Source organism: Mobula birostris, chromosome 4, assembly GCF_030028105.1.
Source record: "Mobula birostris isolate sMobBir1 chromosome 4, sMobBir1.hap1, whole genome shotgun sequence".
Classification (NCBI taxonomy): Eukaryota; Metazoa; Chordata; class Chondrichthyes; order Myliobatiformes; family Myliobatidae; genus Mobula; species Mobula birostris.
Genome location: NC_092373.1, coordinates 149,919,415 through 149,938,579, shown reverse-complemented (window position 1 = coordinate 149,938,579; position 19,165 = coordinate 149,919,415).

The following is a 19,165-nucleotide window of genomic DNA, read 5'->3' as shown; positions in this document are numbered from 1 at the left end:
TCATTAATTTTTAAAATATTATTTGCAATACATCACACTCAATTTTTTAACTTTTTAATTAACCAATCAACAATTCAAACCCTTAGTAACTTTGACTTAAACATATCAGAGGTATCATCCTTGTTCCATCTCTTCCTCCACCCATCTTCTCTACAAGTTAAATAATTTTGAAGGCCTTCAGCTGTTTCTCTCTCCTCGGGTGCTGCCTGACTTGCGTAATATTTCCAACATTTTCTGTTTTTCATCTAAGGATTTTAGTAGCTGCATTTTTAAAAATTTTCATAAGCTTTGCAATCTTTAAAAAAAATTCTAGTGGGCCCAGCACTATTTTATATAGCTTTCCTGACTTCTACTTTGTACAAAAAGGATGGGTTGCACTTGAATCCTAGGGGGACCAATATCCTGGCAGGGAGATTAGCGGGGGCTACTGAGGTGACTTTAAACTAGAATGGTTGGGGGGTGGGAATCAAATTAAAGAGGCTAGGCGTGAGGAGGTTAGTTCACAACAGGGGGATGGGAACCAGTGCAGAGAGACAGAGGGGTGTAAAGTGAGGGTAGAAGCAAAAAGTACTAAGGAGAAAAGTAAAAGTGGCAGGCCGACAAATCCAGGGCAAGCATTAAAAAGGGCCACTTTTCAGCATAATTGTATAAGGGCTAAGAGAGTTGTAAAAGAGCGCCTGAAGGCTTTGTGTGTCAATGCAAGGAGCATTCGTAATAAGGTGGATGAATTGAAAGTGCAGATTGTTATTAATGATTATGATATAGTTGGGATCACAGAGACATGGCTCCAGGGTGACCAGGGATGGGAGCTCAACGTTCAGGGATATTCAATATTCAGGAGGGATAGACATGAAGGAAGGGGAGGTGGGGTGGCGTTGCTGGTTAAAGAAGAGATTAACGCAATAGAAAGGAAGGACATAAGCCGGGGAAGATGTGGAATCGATATGGGTAGAGCTGCGTAACACTAAGGAGCAGAAGACGCTGGTGGGAGTTGTGTACAGGCCACCTAATAGTAGTAGTGAGGTCGGAGATGGTATTAAACAGGAAATTAGAAATGTGTGCAATAAAGGAATAGCAGTTATAATGGGTGACTTCAATCTACATGTAGATTAGGTGAACCAAATTGGTAAACGTACTGAGGAAGAGGATTTCTTGGAATGTATGCGGGATGGTTTTTTGAACCAACATGTCGAGGAACCAACTAGAGAGCAGGCAATTCCGGACTGGGGTTTGAGCAATGAGGAAGGGTTAATTAGCAATCTTGTCGCGAGAGGCCCCTTGGGTAAGAGTGACCATAATATGGTGGAATTCTTCATTAAGATGGAGAGTGACATAGTTAATTCAGAAACAAAGGTTCTGAACTTAAAGAGGGATAACTTTGAAGGAATGAGACGTGAATTAGCTAAGATAGACCGGCAAATGACACTTAAAGGATTGATGGTGGATATGCAATGGCAAGCATTTAAAGGTTGCATGGATGAACTACAACAATTGTTCATCCCAGTTTGGCAAAAGAATAAATCAAGGAAGGTAGTGCACCCGTGGCTGACAAGAGAAATTAGGGATAGTATCAATTCCAAAGAAGAACCATACAAATTAGCCAGAGAAAGTGGCTCACCTGAGGACTGGGAGAAATTCAGAATTCAGCAGAGGAGGACAAAGGGCTTAATTAGGAAGGGGAAAAAAGATTATGAGAGAAAACTGGCAGGGAACATAAAAACGGACTGTAAAAGCTTTTATAGATATGTAAAAAGGAAAAGACTGGTAAAGACAAATGTAGGTCCCCTGCAGACAGAAACAGGTGAATTGATTATGGGGAGCAAGGACATGGCAGACCAATTGAATAATTACTTTGGTTCTGTCTTCACTAAGGAGGACATGAATAATCTTCCAGAAATAGTAGGGGACAGAGGGTCCAGTGAGATGGAGGAACTGAGCGAAATACATGTTAGTAGGGAAGTGGTGTTAGGTAAATTGAAGGGATTGAAGGCAGATAAATCCCCAGGGCCAGATGGTCTGCATCCCAGAGTGCTTAAGGAAGTAGCCCAAGAAATAGTGGATGCATTAGTGATAATTTTTCAAAACTCGTTAGATTCTGGACAAGTTCCTGAGGATTGGAGGGTGGCTAATGTAACTCCACTTTTTAAAAAAGGAGGGAGAGAGAAACCGGGGAATTATAGACCGGTTAGCCTAACGTCGGTGGTGGGGAAACTGCTGGAGTCAGTTATCAAGGATGTGATAACAGCACATTTGGAAAGCGGTAAAATGATCGGACAAAGTCAGCATGGATTTGTGAAAGGAAAATCATGTCTGACGAATCTCATAGAATTTTTTGAGGATGTAACTAGTAGAGTGGATAGGGGACAACCTGTGGATGTGGTATATTTGGATTTTCAGAAGGCTTTTGACAAGGTCCCACACAGGAGATTAGTGTGCAAACTTAAAGCACACGGTATTGGGGGTAAGGTATTGGTGTGGGTGGAGAGTTGGTTAGCAGACAGGAAGCAAAGAGTGGGAATAAACGGGACCTTTTCAGAATGGCAGGCGGTGACTAGTGGGGTACCGCAAGGCTCAGTGCTGGGACCCCAGTTGTTTACAATATATATTAATGACTTGGATGAGGGAATTAAATGCAGCATCTCCAAGTTTGCGGATGACACGAAGCTGGGTGGCAGTGTTAGCTGTGAGGAGGATGCTAAGAGGATGCAGGGTGACTTGGATAGGTTGGGTGAGTGGGCAAATTCATGGCAGATGCAATTTAATGTGGATAAATGTGAAGTTATCCACTTTGGTGGCAAAAATAGGAAAACAGATTATTATCTGAATGGTGGCCGATTAGGAAAAGGGGAGGTGCAACGAGCCCTGGTGTCATTATACACCAGTCATTGAAAGTGGGCATGCAGGTACAGCAGGCGGTGGAAAAGGCGAATGGTATGCTGGCATTTATAGCAAGAGGATTCGAGTACAGGAGCAGGGAGGTACTACTGCAGTTGTACAAGGCCTTGGTGAGACCCCACCTGGAGTATTGTGTGCATCCTTGCCATAGAGGGAGTACAAAGAAGGTTCACCAGATTGATTCCTGGGATGGCAGGACTTTCATATGAAGAAAGACTGGATGAACTGGGCTTGTACTCGTTGGAATTTAGAAGATTGAGGGGGGATCTGATTGAAACATATAAGATCCTAAAGGGATTGGCCAGGCTAGATGCAGGAAGATTGTTCCCGATGTTGGCGAAGTCCAGAACGAGGGGCCACAGTTTGAGGATAGAGGGCAAGCCTTTTAGGACCGAGATTAGGAAAAACTTCTTCACACAGAGAGTGGTGAATCTGTGGAATTCTCTGCCACAGGAAGCAGTTGAGGCTAGTTCATTGGCTATATTTAAGAGGGAGTTAGATATGGCCCTTGTGGCTACGGGGGTCAGGGGTTATGGAGGGAAGGCTGGGGCGGGGTTCTGAGTTGGATGATCAGCCATGATCATATTAAATGGCGGTGCAGGCTCGAAGGGCCGAATGGCCTACTCCTGCACCTATTTTCTATGTTTCTATGTTTCTATGTTTCTGGCACTGTGATTCCAGAGACCTTCCTGACTCTGTTACCAGTTTCTGACCTCCCAAAGACACATTCTAACCTACTGACTGCTGATCACTTCCCATTTATTGCAGGGGCCAATGATTGCTCCTATCACAGGTAAAACTTAGGAATTAAAATTATCTGAAACATGTCTAGTTAAGTTTACAGTAATATCAATCTGCTGGAGGAACATGATATGTTGAGCAGCAACTGAGGTGTAGGAAGAAACTGTCAAGGTTTTGGGCTAAATCTTTGCATCAGGACTCTCTTGTGTCTAAATATAGGCTTGGTGTCTACTCGTAATCACATGTTGATTGCCTTTTTGTGATCAGTCTCAAGTGAATCCATATATTTTTAATATTCCTCTATCTATTTCAGTTTTGTCATTCTTGATTACTGCATCATGCTTCCAATTTTACAAATTCTGTACCATTTTGTTTCCTTTTTATTATTAACTGCACCCAGTCACTTGTGAAAGTAGTGTCATCACTTTGGTAGCAGATTGCCAGGCTTGTAGTTATCTGATCCAAATATTGACAGCTTCCAGTGGAGTCTGGCTCTCTCATCTGTACTCACGCCAGTTTCTTATTCGAGTCACTGATTCATACTGTTTGGAAACAAACTCTTCATCCCAATGCATCTATGCCCATTTACACTTAACCCACATTGTTCTCTCCACATTCCCATTAACTGTCTCCAGATTTGATCACTCATCAATATTTAATCTACCACCACACACTTCTCTGGGATACGGGAAGGAGGTAGGATGCCTGAAGGAAAACATTATCTTAAGGAAACATGCAAATTCCACACATTCTTCCACTGGAGATCGAGATCCGGATTGAACCCAGATCACCAGAGCTGTGAAGCAGCGCTGCGCTGCTGTACCGCCCACATTGGTGCCTATGTACTTCGATATTTGGAACTTATGTAAACATTTTGAGGGAACTCTTCCTAGTGTAGCATCATTGAAAAGTCAAAAATGTCTTGCAGGTATACCATGGCTCTGCTTTTACTCACCAAGTTGATGTTTCTTGGGCATATCTCCATTTCTAATGAAAGGTTTCCGTAAAATATGCCAGCTTCTAGAGTTATTCAAAATAGATTTCTTCCCACTTGTAAGCAATTCTGCAATGCTTCATTTACAGTGTGAAGTTCCTTCAAGTCATAATGACCTCTGTCAAATCAGATATGAAAACTAGTGAGGAAATAACAGGCAATGGTAAAAGGTAATGTGCTAGTGTATCAATATCGGAAGGGAAAACGATGATTATAAATGTCCATAAGATGTATGATGAACTCAGCAAGTCAAGCAGCATCTATGGAGATGAATAAACAGTTGACATTTTGGGCTGAGACCCTTCATTGGGTCCTATTGAAGGACCTTGGCATGTAACATCAACTGTTTATTCACTTCCATTGATGCTGCCTGACTTGCTGAGTTTCTCCAGAATTTTGTGAGTGTTGCTTTGGATTTCCAGCATCTGCAGAATCTCTTGTGTTTGAAATTGTAAATGTCATCTATATGACAGTCCAGACCATGGATTTCTCCTTCACTTTTAGCTCTCGTCATCCTTGTGAACTCTGCAAAGCTGTTGTTTCCTTCTCAATCTCTGTAATAGTAGCCTATAGAATGAATCCATGCTACTGATCCTAGAGTATTTCAGAAGTCTGGAGAAGATTCTTTGATTTCCATTGTAAATATACAAGAAAATGTAGCAAGAGTGCTTCTGCTAGACAAGAGGTGAAGGCATATGGAAACATTGCAAACGATAGTGAATTGTGTTCAGTGGTCCCAATGTTTTACAGTTTATAAATTGTCTTAACTGTATTAAGTGACCACCTTTATTTTCTTAAATATTTTTGAACCAAAGTTAAAAGAGCTGGGAAAAATTAATTAACATTACAAGTAGAAAATGTACAGAAGTCTGAATTCCATTTTGGATAATCAGTATATTTTCCCCAGAGATTGAGGTATCAAGAATTAGAGGGCATAGCATTAATATGAGATGAGAAAGATTTAATAGGAACTCGAGAGGCAACTTTTCTCCCCACAGAGTGTGCTACATATGTGGAATTAACTATCAGATGAAGTGGTTGAGGCAGGTACATTAACTACCAGCGGAAGTGGGAGATGTGAGATTGATTTCAAAATCCTGCTGTATATTAAGAATGGTTGTGATTTTCTTTTACAGATTGAGTTATACTCATTGGCCACTTTATTAGATACACCTGTGTGTTAATGCATATATCTAATTAGTCAATCATGTGGCAGCAACTCAGTGCATAAAACTATGCAGGCATGGTCAAGAGGTCTAGTTGCTGTTCAGACCCAACATTAGAATGAGGAAGAAATCTGACCTAATTGACTTTGGAGGCCAAATAATTGTTGGTGCCAGACAGGATGAATCTCCTGGAATTTTCATCCACAACAGTCTCCAGAGTTTATAGAGAATGGTGCAAAAAAACAAAAATCTTCGAGTGAGCAGTAGCTTTCTGGACAGAAATGCCTTGTTAATGAGAGAGTTCGGTGGAAAATGGCCAGACTGATTCAGGCTGACAGGAAGGCGACAGTAACTCAGATAAGCACACATTGCAATAGTGGTTTGAAGAACAGCATCTCTGAATGCGCATCACATCGACGCTTGAAGTTGATAAACTACAGCAGCAGAAGACCATGAAAATACAGAAATACTTAGTGGCCACTTTATTAGGTACTACCTATTTCTACTAAAGTGGGCATTGAGCATATGTTTGAATGGATCCCAGCAATAAAGGAAAGGGCTGAATTCTATTTTATGCCATTTAATAAATTCCTTCTGCAATAACAACAGCATAGATATTCCAAAATTTTCAATTCTGTTCTGGCCAGTAATCACACAATACATTGCTCTTTTTTTGTGCAGAACTTGTTAAAATGATGAAAGTGAAAGTAGATATTTGAATTTTAATCATAAATGTTACTGTTGTAATGACAGATGGGCTATATAGTTGAAATACTGCTGAAAATCTCACCATCAAACAACAACTGGCCAGTGACTAGTGACAAAGCCTTCAATGATCAATTATAAAGTGCTCAAATGGGAACAGTTTGTAATTGCCATTACTTAGTTTTAACAGTTGTGTTGTCAATTTACATGAGGGAGAAAATAAAGTACACAGTTCTGGAACACAAAACTCTGCAAAAAGAACTTGTTAAATTTGCCAATATTAGTTGGAACCAATTTAGTGTCTAAATCAGTGACTTTCTTCACAGAAAGAAAATGTCTGAATTAACCATTAAAGGTAGATGTATAGTTTAAGACACAAAGGCATAAAATGGAAAATTACATCTTAGCTTTCACACAGGAACCCATTGAATAGGAGACAATGGAAGTATGTTGAATCTGTAAATGATATTGATTTGGACATAGATCAACTAATTCTTGCTGTACTGGGGTCCCAAAGCAGAGAGGAAATCAGAGCAATGAAAAGGGATCCACATGTCTGGAGAAATTGATGTGTTTCTAATTTGTTATCCTTTCTCGAGTGTACATCTACACCTTTGAATTATGCAATTGTCTTGTAAGCTAAAAAAAGGTCTTGAGATGCTATTGTTTTGCTCTTGAAAAGAATGTGGCCCGCTAAGAGATACATGGCCAACCTGTATGTTAAGAATTGGCCAATTAGCACAGAGCTGGATTTTATTTCATTGATTCCAAATACAAAATTTGAGAACATGTACTATACAGAAGTACATGTGCATGTGTGATGCATTGAGGATTTTGTTTTGAAGGCTTGCCATGGACAGGCAGTAAATGTAGTAAGGAGCGGCACAGGACAGAAATTATGGCAAGTGCTTGATTCTCCTATTCCAGAAATGCAATGCTAGCATTCATTTCAAAAGGAGTAGAATATAAAAGCAAGGATGTAATGTTGAGATTTTATACATCAGTGGTGAGGCTGCACAGAGTATTGTGAGCAGTTTTGGGCCCCTTATCTTAGAAAGGATGTGCTGAAACTGGAGGGGGTTCAAAGGAGGTTCATGAAAGTAATTCCAGGATTGAATGGTCCAATCGCAAACAAGAGAAAATCTGCAGATGCTGGAAATCCAAGCAACACACACACAGAAATGGACAAGAGTACAACTGAAGTTTTGGGCCGAATCCCTTCAGCAGGACTGGAGAAGCAAGGATGAGGAATAGAGATAAAAGATAGGGAGAGGAGAGGAAGAAACACAAGATGATAGGTGAAACTGGGAGGAGGAGGGGTGAAATAAAGAGTTAATTGGTGAAAGAGATACAGGGATGGAGAAGGAGGACACTGATAGAAGAGGACAGAAGGCCATGGAAGAAAGCAAAATGGGGGTGGGGGAGCACCAGAGGGAGGTGATGGGCAGGCAAGGAGATAAGGTGAGAGAGGAAAAAAGGGGATGGAAATGATGAAGTGGGTGGGGCATTACCAGAAGTTTGAGAAATCAATGTTCATGCTATCAGATTGGAGGCTACCCAGATGGAATATAAAGTTTTTGAAGATTTCACCTATGTTCAACCTCACTCTGCCATCCTAGTGTGGAAAGAAATTAAGGTGGGGTGTAGCTGGATAGGGAGAAGTTCACTACTGGTATTCCTTTGAATTGGTCCAGTTACCACAAAACCATTGGGAACCTTGAAATAAATCATCAAACAAGGCTGCTGTGAAGTAAAAAGCCCTCAAAGGGAGAATCTGGTGGAAAAAAATCTTTGGAACTCAGAACCTGTGAAAGTAGATGAAGACCAAAAAAACTTGTTTGGTGATCTCCCTTCATTTTGGACCACTGGGCTCTACATCTTATCTAATTATTATGTTACTCTATGGCCACCATCTTCCTCATGTTAAATTAAATCGTTTGGTCTCCAATCAGAGGAGTAATATGCTGTTGGTTTTTACCAAGGCACCCATTACTGTTCGTCAACTTGTCTATGACTATGTCACCCTTAAATCCACTGTGAATGAATTTTAGCCCACTATGGATCCTTTTACTCCACAAGTTTATCACAGCCTTGGATCTTTACAGGAGGGCAACCTGAGAAAGTCTGTTTGTGCCTGTGGTCCCAGATGGCCCAAAAGATCCTCAGCACAATTTGAATAAAGCAGCAGTCTTGCTCCCCAGAGGCCTCACCAATGTTTATCAGCTTCACTGAATGTACCTCTATGTGTGAAATCAAATTGCATGAAGATTGACTACCAAATTTCTGCTGCAACTGCACTTCAAACATGTTTCACTTCAAAAGGTTTGGGAAATCCTGCTCCAGATCACTCCCTTCTATCAAACAGTCTAACTCTCTTATACTGGATATGCATAGCTAATGTCTGAAGGTATAAACTCAATCAAGCTTGAAGTTAACCCTTTCCAATACCCTTGCAATCAGGTGGATTGAGGGCCTGTTGGTGATTTTATGTTGCTTATTATGTGTGTTGAAATAGAAACACTTGGAGAGTGAATTGTCTAGTGCTGTCTTTATCCTTAGCTTCTGGTCTCTGAACTTATTATAGAGTCATGGATTCATAGCTTCGTTAAGTTTTACAGCACAGAAGCAGGCCTTTGGCATCACTAGTGAAATGTGAGTTAAAGGTAAAAGCCCAACTATTTCCTTGGTGACCTTAACAAAGTGTAAGTATCCAAGCTGCTGTAATACATACTCAGTACACAGCCTCTCCAGGGGATTGCCATGACTGAACTCCAACAATTGCTGCTGTCTGCACTTATGCCCTAAGGGAGACAGTAGACATTAGGACAAGGTAGGACGTTGTAAGTTATCATTGGGAAGCTGATCATACGTCTCATGGTTTAATCAAGTCAACATCACTGAGTACTTTATGAAACAAGGGTGACATTTATTGCAGTGTTTAGCCTGACAGCTTGTTTGTTTCAAAAGCCAGGTTGACTGACACTCAGTCTGTACCTAGCACTTCCATATCTTAGTATGGCTGACTGTTTGGTGAACTGTTTGGAGCAACACTATATGGTAACTTTCAACCTTCTACACTTCTCATTTTATACTCCCACTTTCACTTATCTTGCTCTCTCTGGTTATTGACTTCAGGAAAGGAGGAAGTGCACATTCTCCTATCTACATCAACAGTGTTGAGTTTGAGAGCTTTAAGTTCCTGGATGTAGATATCACCAATAGCCTGTCCTGGTCCAAGCTCACAGATGCCATCACTAAAAAAAAATGTCAACTTCCTCAGGAGGCTGAAGAAATTTGGCATGGTCCTGTTGATCCTTACCAATATTATTAATACACAATGGAAAGCATTCTGTCTGGGTGCATAATGGCTTGGTACGACAATTGTCCCGCACATGACTGCAAAAACATGCAGTGGATTGTGGACACAGCTCAGCACATTGTGGAGAAGAACCACTCCTCCATGGTCTCTGTCTATACTTCTCACTGCCTTAGTAAAGGCATCAGCATAATTAAACATTCCACTCACCCTGGACAATCTCTGTTCTCCCATCTTAAATCAGGCAGAAGTACAGAAGCCTGAAAGTGCATACCATCGGGCCCAAGGACAACTACTCTGCTGTTATAAGGCTATTGAATAGTTATCAAGTACAATAAGGTGGACATCTAACCACAGTATACCTTATGATTGTGCACACTATTGTTTACTTGCAATGCACTTGCTCTGCAGCTATTACACTTCGTACTAAACTCTGTTATTGTTTTACCTTGTTCTCACTCAATGTACTACATAAAGAATTGATCTGTATGAACAGTATGTAAGACAAGCTTTTTATTGTAACTTTGTACATGGGACAATTAAAAAGCAATTCCAATTTTCTCTCTCATGGTTAACACAGCAGAGTAGTTATGATCTGGCTAAATTGAAGTCTACTGATAGGTATGGATGATCAGAAGAAACATACATATGATTATCAACAAGAAAAAATCTGCAGATGCTGGAAATACAAGCAACAAAATGCTGGAGGAACTGTGCAGGTCAGGTACCATGTATGGAAAAGAATATAGTTGATGTTTTGGGCTGAGACCCTTCATCAGGACTGGGGACAGAAAATTGAGTCAGAGTTAGAAGGTGGGGGGAGGCTAGGAAGAAACATGAGATAATAGGTGAAATTGGGAGGGGGTGAGATGAAGTAAAGAGCTGGGAAGTTTGTTGGTGAAAGAGATACAGGGCTGAAGAAGGGGAAATCTGATAGGACAGGACAAAAGACAATGAAAGTAAGAAAAAGGGAGAGGCATCAGAGGGAGGTGATGGGCAGGTAAGGAGATAAGTTGAAGGGGGATTACCAGAAGATCAAGAAATCAACGTTCATGCATCAGGTTGGAGGCTACCCAGACAGAATATTGAAGGTATCAGTGAGAGGGAAATTGCATACACAAAGAATAGAAGTGGTCGATGGATGGTTGACAATGTGAGGAAGATCACAGAATGAAAGAGAGAAGTGAATATGCCAATATGCAGATACAAGTAGTTCTGTGTTGGAATTAGGCTTGTAATGAAGCTTAAGAGTGGTCTGCTCATTTACTTTTACTTAGGCAATTAAAACACATCTGCAGATAGCCTTCTCCACCATCACTGATCATTATCTTCACACAAAAAATCTTCTCTTGAACTCCACTGATACCTAATTATCCTGTGATGCCTAACTTTGTGACATCTACCCTTCCTTTCCTTCCATCTCTCTCTTCAACTTCAAGAACAGAGCACTTCTTCTCAAAGTGGTCTGATAATGTGAGAGTTGCAATCCACTGATGCTTGATCTTCCAAGCTTCAAAACCCACATTAATTTTTCTGGGATATGTTTGTAGAATGTTCTTGTAATATTTTATCTGCTTACCAGAATTTTGATTGATCTGGGAGTTGGAGACTTCTTTGTCCTTGTTTCCTCACAAGAACTTCCTTCTGCAGCCTAGAGGTTCATTGTCCCTTTGTAGTCCATTTCTATTGCCATTATGACACAAAAGTAGAAATCATTAGTCAGAAAAAAAAACAATTAAGCCATTAAGCTGCAACTTTTAATACAAAATACTGCAGAAGTAGTGTTGTGTAATCTGAGTATCATTACAGACACTGGTAATTCATTATTCTTAACAGAATTGATATCGACAAAAGATTGTTTTATATGAAATGATTTAAGATGCCAATTGCTGTTGATGAACTCCCAGAGGACAAAGAAACCATGGAACTCAACATCTGAATTAACATATTGAGCTTTTGTGTGTGTTGCTCTGGAGGTTCTCGAAATTAATGACTGGTGTGATTTCTTCTCTTTCACAGACTCAGATTCAGAGAGTCCTTCCAAAATATTCCTGAAGTTGTACTTGCTTCTCAAATATGTCTCAAAGCTACCAAGATGGCATTAATCAGAGTTCTATTAATTAAATATTCCAGAAAGGTAGTTGAGCTGCCTGCATTCTGAATTATCACAAACCAATGCATTTTACTATATTTTATTAACATTTATTGCTCTGGTAATTAAAGTCTACATTAAAGACCTTTAAAACTCTGGAAAAAGTTAGCTATAATTAAATGTCTTGTTGCATTTTCTTAATCTCAAATACATTCCTGCAGAAAGAAATTCTTCCACTATTGTCACCTCTGCTTAGCACATAATATCTAAATTGCAGAAAATAACTTCAGATTGTTATTCTTCTATAATGTGTAAATTATTAACAAGCTTGTCTATATTTTAATCACTTCAGGTGATGCTTCTATAAGCAAAGGTTAGGAAAACTATTAAAGTCACAGAAGAAAATCTTTTCACTTGGGTATAAGTTTTGCTGTATCATCATCCTCAGAGATATGCTTTATATTTTGAATAAGGACTTCATATTAAAGAGAGATGATAATTGTGAATACAGATTCAAACAAATCATTTGAACAATTTACTTGTATTGCAGTGAAAATTAATGTTTTTAACTCAAATATGTTAGTAGAAATAGTAAATTATTCTTAACTTTCATATAATCAGCACTGCAATGTTATTTAGAATCTGACTTGAAATTTCTGCATTGTGTATTTAGAAGAGTAACAATGATGCCTCCTGAACCCACTCATCTCAATGAAATTCATTGCTTTTATTTTACTGGTAAAATTCCACCTTATCTATGTAATAATAAACCTCAGTTCAGCATTCCTGATAAGGCTAGTGGGACAGATAGTCAGATATTTTCACTTTTTTTGTTGGGTTGATGAATTATTCAGACAGATATCTGCCATTTTATAAAACTCACCATGGAATGAAAAACACAGGTTCCACAAAAGCAGGCAATTAGCCCGACAGATCACTGTCTCCGGGTTCAAGTCAAAGGTCTACCCATGTTTGTGTGTGGCTTTAGGATTCTGAAATGATTATTATAGTATTCAGCTGAAGCCATCTTTCTTTCAACCTATAGTTCAGTTTTTCATTGTTTACAAGATGAAAGAAAATAGTTTAAGAGGCACAGAAAGCAGAAAGAGCAACTTTGATGATGCCACGAGAAAGCTATCTACATTAAATGGTTCTGAACTGCAAAATCCCCATTTTGTATTGTACTTCTTCCCACTAGTCTTACAAACTTCCCCAGTTTATAAGCTTGAAGGGCTTATTGCTAGGCAACAGTCAAAACTGTAAAAAAAAACTACAGATACTGGAAATCTGAAAGGAAAGCTGAAAATGCTAGAAAAACATAATAGGTCAGGTAGCATCAGTGGCGAGAGAAACAACGTGTTATGTTGTTATGCTTCCTTCAGAAATTCTCCAATTAAAAATTATCTGCCTCTTTTCCTTCTTCATGGGTAGTGCGTGAGCTGCTGAGGTTTTGGTTTTACCAAAGGATGAATAGTTGAGCACAGAATGGAAGATTAAGATGAAATATTCAATTGTTTTGTTGGAAAAGTAGATGGTAGTAGAAAATTATTTTTTAATTAATATAGGAATAATTTATTATCATAAGCTGATTATATTTAGGTAAGTATATGTATCTAATGATAGAATAGTAAAAGAAAATGCTTTGTGGCACAAGGACAGAATATTTAGGATGATTTTTTATACATTAGAACAAAGGAAGCAAAACAAAGATTTAATCAAGATGTATTCTGCTCCATTTCTGTTCACACTGTACACCTCAGATTTTCAATAGAAATGTGAGTCTGGTCACTTGCAGAAGCTCTCTGCTGACTCTGTGGTGGTTGGGTATATCAGAGATGGGCAGGAGTCGGGGTACAGCGGACTGGTAGACAAGTTTGTGGAATGGTGCAGGAGGAATTACCTGCTCTTGAATGTGGCAAAAACCAGGGAGATGGTGATTGATTTTAGATGGAAGAGGACTGTGGCGAGTCCCACATACATTCTGAGAGAAGAATTTGCAGTGATGGAGGAATACAAATACTTGGGTGTTCACCTCAATAATTGACCTGACAGGGAAACTAACAGCAAGGCTATTTACAAGGATGGATGAGCAAACTATTTTCTAAGGAAACTGTAATCCTTCAATGTGCGCAACAGGATATTGGAGATCTCTTACCAGTCTGTAGCAGCGAGTGTGGTCTTCTTTGCGCCTTTATGTTAGGAGAGCAGCATCGGTGCTCGTGATGCAAAAAGACTAAATAAACTCATCAGAAAGGATGGATCTACCCTTAGCTACAACTCAGACTCTTGAGTTAGTGGTGGAGAGAAGGTCACTAAAGAAACTGTTATCCACCATGGACAATCGGGCACATCCTCTCCATGACCTATCGAATAAGCAGTAGAGCACCCTTTGGAACAGGCTCATTCAGCTTCGCTGTCACAAGAGTCATTGTAAAAAAATCTTTCCAACCAAGTGCAATAAGCATATACAACAGTTCATATCTATGCAACAGGAGAATGCACATCATTATACAATAGTCTCTGCTTTAGTACTTCTTACATTATTGTTGCACGCTATTGCACATTGGTAAGTTGTTGTTGTGTATATTATTATTCTGTACTTTATTAGTTTATATTATATGTATTATTATTATTATTTATTATTTTTGCTAAGTGTTTTTAAATGTTCTGCTGTGACAAAATATTTTCCCACTCAGGATCGACCAAGTATTTATAAAATTATGAAGTAAGACTTAATGCAGAAGGAAGTCATGTTCCCTTTATTCAGGGGGTCAATAATTATGGGGATTAATCTAAGGTAATAGCTAAAAGGATTAAAAGAGAGTTAAATGAAGATTTTTCCGCCATAGGTTGGTGGGAATCTGGAATCACAGACTAATAGCAATTTGAGTACTACACATGTACCGTGACATGCAGGACCGGATGTTGGAAAAGCAGGATTGGTGTAAGTAATTTGTTCTTTTGGCTGACCTGGACACAAAGGATAAAATAGGCTGATTTGTGTCATATTTATAAGCTATTTTACCACACTGAGCCACTATAAAGATCTTTGTAGTCCCTCCCCTCCCCATTGTACCCACATATATTAATTTAGAATTCTTGCATAATCTTCAAAATATTTTGTAATGCAGAACTATGTCATGGAGCTACTTATTTTGCAATGCTATTTTCTTCTCAGTTAAATGTCAAATTAATTGCTGCGACTGTAAATAACTAGTAAAATTTACATAGCAACATAATATATACATTTAGTGTACTTTGCACACAAATATCTGATAAATTGACTGCATTTGACAAAGCTCTTCCAGATTTAAAAGCAACATTTTTTGAGAACTATTTGCCCTTGAAAGGTTTTTAATTTGCAAGCAAACTGCCAAAGGAATTTTTCTGCAGAGTAAGCTTGGGATTCCCCGCCGCAACACTGATGGCCTGTTCATATTACTGCAGCTGGTAATTTAGAATAGTGAAAGCACTCCAAATTTAATTTTCACAAAATCAGGTTAAAATGTCTTGAGCACTTCAAGAACCATGGGAATAATTTTTCTTTTTCTAGCCTGTATTTTAAGCAATGATCTATGGACAACGGTAGTGGCTCAGATAATGTGACAGACTCAGGAGAATGTAAAGCCTTGTGATTTAAACAATGGATTCTAAGAAATTCCATTTCCACACATTATTATAAAACAGCATGAAATAAGTAGAAGCATGAGAACAATGGAGCTGTACTACATTCATGATGCAGCAAAACTCTGTCAATTTTGAAAATAAATGGTGGCTTATTTGCAGTTATAACCTTTAATGAGGTAATGCAGATGTGAAGCTATGCTCTTCTTACTTGTGACTCATTCCTAAAGAGTAAAAATCAATACCTGTCAAGGTTGTCATTCTAACTAATAAAACTAAATAGGCACAAGGGTAACTAGGCAAGCAAGACCTACACCCTACTGATGTGAAATCTAAAATGCTGGTGTTTGTTTAAAGTTTCACATTTGCAACCTTATGATTTACAGACATTTTAAAAATAAGTCCTACGTCCTCAGTATAATCTATGTAAAAAGTATACATTTTCCAGCAACTTTGCTATACAGCGGTCTCTGGTTTTCTTGGGCCATCAGTTAATCAGGGCAGCTACTTATTTGGGACAACTCTTAAAAATCAAAAACTAGTGGAGAAAATATCTGTAATTTCCTGTGTTTATTGGGAACACAATGCCACTTAATTGGGAAAGGAGATTGTTGCTGAACAGTTTCTAACAAACATCAATTGTGTGCATATGTGTAGCCATTGGACAATATACTATTCTTAAAACATCTCGGTTGCATGTCTTTGTGTTGAAAAAACAGTGATTTTTGTCAATTATAGTTGGTAAGCAATAGTTGGCAACTGATAGTTGGTAAGACAATTTAGAACTGTTTTGCTCACTACAGTTTTAAACATTCAGACTTTGTTGTGACAGAAAGGGCAAGGAGTAAAAATGAAAATGTTTCACTATATCAACAAGTTAGACACTACAAATAATTAGAAAGTATCAACAGTCGTCTCAAATGTTCCAATGCAAATAAAGATTTGGAAGATACAATTGCAAAAGCATTGTATGAAGGCAGTCCATTATTTGCACTAGGTAGTCTATGCTGATATTGTTCATTTACAGTCAACCAAAAGAACAAAACAGCGTACACTGGATGAATTCCTACATTGATAATTAATTGGAATGAATATAGTTTTATAGTACCATAGTAGAATTTGTAATGCTCTAATTTGTTATTTCATTTAAATACATAATTTTAATAGTTAACAGTAGTTTGTCTTTTTTATACCTTTTAAAAATTATTTCCATAAAAACTTCAGCTAATTGGGACAACCTCTTGGGCTAAAATGTACTGGTCCTGAGGTGCTTCAATTAAACAGAATCCACTATAATTGTAATCATGAAAGCAGGTTTGATTGCCACACAGTGGAAACTCTTCAAAAGATGGCAACCTTGTCCAGCAAGGTAGGCAACAGACTGCAGCTTCAAAGAGGAAACAGATTCATTTGTCACAATGAAGACATCTGATGAAGGAAAGGAGATGGAAGATTTGCAGAGTAGCATCTAAACAGGCTGAAGGTATATTTCAGAAATAATATGAAAAATTGGACTCAACCTTATGTATTTGTGAGGAGAAAAGCCCTCTCTCTTTAAGAAAAGAGAATTGATTTGTCATCGGACATCAGAGTTCACTAAGATAGGCAGCTACTTTTCAGAAAATGCCCAAGCAGTAATCAGATGAGTGAAAGGTTTCAGTTAAAATAAAATCCCAGTGGTGGTAGCAGAGTAGGAAGAAGGAACAGAAATGTCAATCTACTCTACAATCCATTGAGAAACTGAGGAAAGTGTCACATCAGGGATATTGGAAATTCTGGTTCTTAAGATGGCCTGGTGTTTTACATTCATTAAATCTGAGAATGAATTGGCTACAGCATCACCATTGGAACAGAACAAATGAATGGAAGAGGAAGGTCAGTTCATAGCAATCAATATTGTAGACACTATAATATTGCTGGAATATAGTAACTTCCTCAGGAGCCTGCAGAGATTCGGCATGTCATCAAAAACCTTTGGAAACTTTAATAGATGTGTGGTGGAAAGTGTGCTGACCGGCTGCATTATGACCTGATATGGGAACACCAATGCCTTTGAGTGGAAAATCCTACAAAATGTAGTAGATTCAGCCCAGTACATCATGGATAAAATCTTCCCAACCATTGAGCATATTTGCATGAAACGCTGCTGTAGAAAAGCAGTATCCTTAATCAAAGATCCCCACCACCCAGGCCATGCTCTTTTCTCACTGCTGCCATCAGGTAGAAGGTACAAGTGCCTCAGGACTTGCACCACCAGGTTTGAGAACAGTTACTACCCCTCAACCATTAGGCTCTTGAACAAAAGGGGATAACTACACTCATTTAAGGACACTTACCTTGTTATTTCAGACACATTATGTATTGCTATTCATTTATATCTGTTTTGCATAGTTTATTGTCCATTGTTTACAGTTACTGTTCTATAGATTTGCTAAGTATGACCACAAGAAAAATAATCTTAGGGTTTTATGTGGTATTATATATGTGTCTGATAATAAGTTTTACTTTGAACGTTGCTTCTGACATTGAACTTTGATTCTATTTAAATTACTTAGACAGTGAGACTCAAGAGTACTTATTATACTTAAAGTGGCAAGTCCTGACACAATGAAATATAATCCCCTAACACAGATATTTGTTAGACTGTATGGCTTGCTATTATTTATGAGTTTTGCGAGAATATGTTAGTAATTTTATGCACATATTTGGAAATAGTGTAAATAGGCCTGTCCGCAAGAAGTTGCTCCCCTTGTAGTTTCCCTTTCTTACTGTGCTAAACATCTTCACCGTTTAGTAAGTGACTGGATTCCTCTGAATAAAGCATGAAGTATCCTCAACTCCGTAGCATCTTGACACGCTCTTCTGATTTGAAGATTTTCCAGTAGTATTTGGCATCAGTTATAATGGAGACTGCCAGGGGTCCTCCTGGTATATGTAATGGCATCCATCTATCCCCACAAAAAAGATGGAAGAAATCAATGGCAAATTTCCATGGCTCATGAGTGAATAATTAATTATTAACAGAAATATTAGAAGGCTTTTGAAACTGTTTACCAAATAAGATCAATAGTAATATGATAAGTAGAACTTCAATCTTCCGGTCTTGGTGTCCTAAACCTTGCCTTAATTTTTTTCTCACATTTCCAATTGGACTAATGTGAATTATGGATTGAGGGTGAGGTTTCCAGGTATGTGTCACAGGTTAATGGAATTATTGAGTAATTGACTGATACAGACAGAAACAGTTCCTTGGCCATTGGGTCAATATGGATCGTCAAGATTTTTATACATTTTGCTCTCTACCATATTATATTCTCCCCTCCTTCCCACAAACTCACTCCTGATATTACCAGTCATCTGTACACTAGGGACAATTTACAGTTGTCACTGATGTGTTTTTGAAGTATGATACTGTTGCTTTGAGAAAAACATGGCAGCCAATTTGCACTCCAGAAAAAGCAGTGGAATAAATGACTAGTTACTCCATCTTTTATGGTGTTGATTGAGTGACAAGTTCAATGTGCCAAATTGCCTCAGGAGATCTTTTATATCCCTTTACAAAACGAAATATTGTGTTTAATACTTCATCTAAAATCCCAAACCACTAACAATGCAACATAAAAGGATTTCTG